General features: G+C 54.7%; 1 non-coding gene across 1 annotated transcript in view; it reads left to right on the top strand.

Moving 5' to 3' along the window:
• Positions 1 to 4,438: 4,438 nt before the first annotated feature.
• The window catches only part of LOC124582311, a 1,910-nt gene continuing 1,348 nt past the window's right edge, over positions 4,439 to 5,000 (top strand). The window contains exon 1 of the ribosomal RNA XR_006973878.1: positions 4,439 to 5,000. This exon is cut by the window's right edge and continues 1,348 nt beyond it. This is a non-coding gene — a ribosomal RNA (small subunit ribosomal RNA).

The raw sequence follows: 5,000 nt of genomic DNA on the forward strand, positions 1-5,000 counted from the left end.
GCCATCTGTAGGTCTCCCGCAACATGACCTCCTGCAACGACGATACCGGCATCTATGAGACGCCAAGCCGACTAAGACAGCCATGGGCCCACAGTGCCCTTCTTTCGACCCCACCCACAAAGCCTGCATCCTCTGTCGACAACAGCACCCCAACGCCAGCGCCTCTGCCGCACGAAGTCGTGGACCGGCAATCACTCCACCTGCACCCGTTCGTGCCCCACCCCAACCGCTCGACTCGCAACTCCAGCGGATGAACGGCGGACTTTGCTCGCACTCGCAATGTGCAATCCACCCCTATAACGTGCGTTTCATGAAGAGTTATGTCCAATATGCGACATTCCCGCTGTCCATATACATGAGCTGCGAGCTGTACCACGTACGAGCTACAGACGCGATCGCGTTGCTCTCTGTACGAATGCAGATGCTCAGCGGCAGCTAGGAGGCGCTCCATCCATGTCGGTACCGGTGAGCGTTGCACTCGCAGTCGCAAAAACGTACGGCAAGTATATTACTCGGAAGAGTCAATGACAGTCCAAGCCCCCCTGCGTGGGAAGAGTCTTCCTAGGCCATGACCCACCGGAAGGGCGCAGCGTCCCCCACCCCAGACATGTGACGTCACACTATCGGTATTGACGACTAGACTGATTCCTTATAATCATTTGCGATACACCGGTGGAAGCTGCCGAGACGAGTAACTACATAGCGGGCTCGCCGTGTCACTAATGTACAGAGATACAATAGTTTCGACTGGAACCGGATTAAACGTATACACGGCGCTGATTAGTAATAGATAGAGCCATCAGAATACAGATAATGTATACAACTGTCCGTATACATGCTGAAAGACTCTGCTCACAATCACACGTCAGCCAGACACTCTTATCACGCACTACTCTCTGCCTGTAACAGGCACACAGACAATATGTAAGCACCAGCATGGAACAACACCCAGTGCATCCTCTCTGCCACATTAGACAATCCACACTATCATAACCAGACCGGGAGGTCCACTCACAAAACAGAATATCTCACCCTTCCGACAACCACCATTGCTCAGCTAAGCCACCAACACCCACACATGTCCTACACAGGGGTGCACCCAACATCACAATACTGCCTCCTGTCACACCACACAAACAATGGCAGGAATGAAAGACACAGGTCTGCCACAAGCATGGAATCAGAGCGCCGCCTGTTATGAGCCAAAGGTGCACCCTGACGTGGCAAATCAGATGATGCCGCAGTCATTTACTTACGATAATCACAATCAACAAACCGGCCCCCCCCCCCCCCCCCCAAAACACCTTTCCTTACAACAATGTGTACCTTAACCTAACCCGTATTGTACCTTAACCTAACCCGTATTGTACCTTAACCTAACCCGTATTGTACCTTAACCTAACCCGTATTGTACCTTAACCTAACCCGTATTGTACCTTAACCTAACCCGTATTGTACCTTAACCTAACCCGTATTGTACCTTAACCTAACCCGTATTGTACCTTAACCTAACCCGTATTGTGCCTTAACCTAACCCGTATTGTGCCTTAACCTAACCCGTATTGTGCCTTAACCTAACCCGTATTGTGCCTTAACCTAACCCGTATTGTGCCTTAACCTAACCCGTATTGTGCCTTAACCTAACCCGTATTGTGCCTTAACCTAACCCGTATTGTGCCTTAACCTAACCCGTATTGTGCCTTAACCTAACCCGTATTGTGCCTTAACCTAACCCGTATTGTGCCTTAACCTAACCCGTATTGCGCCTTAACCTAACCCGTATTGCGCCTTAACCTAACCCGTATTGCGCCTTAACCTAACCCGTATTGCGCCTTAACCTAACCTATATTGCGCCTTAACCTAACCTATATTGCGCCTTAACCTAACCTATATTGCGCCTTAACGTAACCCGCGTTGCGCCTTAACGTAACCCGCGTTGCGCCTTAACGTAACCCGCGTTGCGCCTTAACGTAACCCGCGTTGCGCCTTAACCTAACCCGCGTTGCGCCTTAACCTAACCCGCGTTGCGCCTTAACCTAACCCGCGTTGCGCCTTAACCTAACCCGCGTTGCGCCTTAACCTAACCCGCGTTGCGCCTTAACCTAACCCGCGTTGCGCCTTAACCTAACCCGCGTTGCGCCTTAACCCAACCCGCGTTGGGCCTTAACCCAACACCCGTTGGGCCTTAACCCAACACACGTTGGGCCTTAACCCAACACACGTTGGGCCTTAACCCAACACACGTTGGGCCTTAACCCAACACACGTTGGGCCTTAACCCAACACACGTTGGGCCTTAACCCAACACACGTTGGGCCTTAACCCAACACACGTTGGGCCTTAACCCAACACACGTTGGGCCTTAACCCAACACACGTTGGGCCTTAACCCAACACACGTTGGGCCTTAACCCAACACACGTTGGGCCTTAACCCAACACACGTTGGGCCTTAACCCAACACACGTTGGGCCTTAACCCAACACACGTTGGGCCTTAACCCAACACACGTTGGGCCTTAACCCAACACACGTTGGGCCTTAACCCAACACACGTTGGGCCTTAACCCAACACACGTTGGGCCTTAACCCAACACACGTTGGGCCTTAACCCAACACACGTTGGGCCTTAACCCAACACACGTTGGGCCTTAACCCAACACACGTTGGGCCTTAACCCAACACACGTTGGGCCTTAACCCAACACACGTTGGGCCTTAACCCAACACACGTTGGGCCTTAACCCAACACACGTTGGGCCTTAACCTGCTCTGTAATTGTCATACGACGCGTTAAATTAGTGTAGTGTTGCCTAACTGCAACCCCCGCAATATAGTTTGCTACCCGCACTGCCCGGTCCCCAGAGTATCGCTTCATGTTAAACACCTTGCAGCTATACACTGTAATGCGGATGGCAGCAGGACGTACATGCTCAATGCCCTTCGCAGTTGTTCATTGGCATTCGCATGGCGAAGCACAGCCTACGTTGTGGTACGGCTTGTGTCAACTGTCCGCTGATGTTGTACGTCCAAATCACACACTGTACTGCACATTGGTCCTCATGTACTGAATGATACATCGTGGTACATGTGTGACCGTACCACGACTGCGCCAACAACGGCGAACCATACGGTCCAAATATTGTGCACTCAGCTACGTGTCGTCTCCCTATAAGAGCTGGATTGCAGTATGGTATGCCGTGGATGGCGATCAGCATGAGCCGTCTGTTGATGTAGTGGCGCGTGTTGTCAGACGTAGTCGTCTCTTCTCACTCACCGTGATAGCATGGTGCACTGCGTTCCACATCTGCGACATGCGACAGAGGCCGGTTGACAGTCGTTCGCGCAATGGACATCGCATACGTACGGGGGCCACCTTCCACGTGTTCGCGAAGCGTGCACATGTTGTTGCGTGTATGTGGGCAGACATAGTGTGTCGTGACACCTGACACAGGCATGCAACAATCGTTGAATTTGCAAATGGCGATGGACGTCTACGTTTGCTGGTGACGTTACGCAAATGAACAACTGGTAAACCGTTGTGGTGCGGTTGTTCTCGCTAGAGGTGAATCAGTGATGGCGACGATCGGTTGAGCTACCAACCGGTTGTTTCAGCGATACCCACCATGCCCACGAACGTGAATGGCATGTGGGTGTGAAGCGATACGCGGCGGTGGCTGGGTGGGACCGTCCCCGGCCGGTGAGGGGGGGCCTCCCGGCGTGCTGGCCGCGCGGTGCGTGGGCGCACGCGCTACAGCCGGCTGGTGGGGGCGGCCAGTGGCAGGCGCGCCGGCCGACGGAGGCGGCAGGCGGCGCAGCTGCGCGCCGGCGCACCCTGCACGCGGCGCCGTGCGGCCAAAGTAGGTCCTCGCGGGCCCGGTGCGAAGCGCGGTGGACATCTGCAGTGTGCTGGTCCGATTGAGGACTGTGTGCGCTGAGGATGCGCCGCCGCCCGGCGCTCGGCGCCGCGACGCCGTCTGCTGCTCGGTCGCCTCTGCGGTTCTCGCAGGTGGTTTGTATCGCAGCTGTGCGGACGTGTTGGCGCGTTCGCTTCGGCACCCAAGTGGGGCTTTTGTCCTTCTGTGGCGCTGGCGTTGGAGCTGCCGGCCACCGTAGGTGGCGCGTGTTGTCTCCCGCCGGCAATGCCACGACAGCACGCTCCCGGGCCTCTGTCGGCAGCGGCAAGCTCAGTTGGGAGCACGGGTGGTCGCACCTAAAGCGTCTACTCGCCAAACTCCGGGCGATTGCGCCTCTCTCGAACCCGACCAAGTACTTAGGACGGCGCTGCGCGCCGCCGGGACCTGAGAGGGTTTCGAGGTGTATTGTGCAGGGGAGCTCAGCCTCCTCCTGTTTGCAGAATAATTGAGCGGACGCTTGCGTGTTCGCGCGGGCCCCCGGGACACACTCCCGGGCGGCCGGCTGCTCAGCTCTAGTTGACGCAGCTCCCTGGTTGATCCTGCCAGTAGTCATATGCTTGTCTCAAAGATTAAGCCATGCATGTCTCAGTACAAGCCGCATTAAGGTGAAACCGCGAATGGCTCATTAAATCAGTTATGGTTCCTTAGATCGTACCCACGTTACTTGGATAACTGTGGTAATTCTAGAGCTAATACATGCAAACAGAGTCCCGACCAGAGATGGAAGGGACGCTTTTATTAGATCAAAACCAATCGGTCGGCTCGTCCGGTCCGTTTGCCTTGGTGACTCTGAATAACTTTGGGCTGATCGCACGGTCCTCGTACCGGCGACGCATCTTTCAAATGTCTGCCTTATCAACTGTCGATGGTAGGTTCTGCGCCTACCATGGTTGTAACGGGTAACGGGGAATCAGGGTTCGATTCCGGAGAGGGAGCCTGAGAAACGGCTACCACATCCAAGGAAGGCAGCAGGCGCGCAAATTACCCACTCCCGGCACGGGGAGGTAGTGACGAAAAATAACGATACGGGACTCATCCGAGGCCCCGTAATCGGAATGAGTACACTTTAAATCCTTTAACGAGTATCT

This window comes from Schistocerca americana, unplaced genomic scaffold (genome assembly GCF_021461395.2).
Source record: "Schistocerca americana isolate TAMUIC-IGC-003095 unplaced genomic scaffold, iqSchAmer2.1 HiC_scaffold_409, whole genome shotgun sequence".
In the NCBI taxonomy this organism is placed as follows: Eukaryota; Metazoa; Arthropoda; class Insecta; order Orthoptera; family Acrididae; genus Schistocerca; species Schistocerca americana.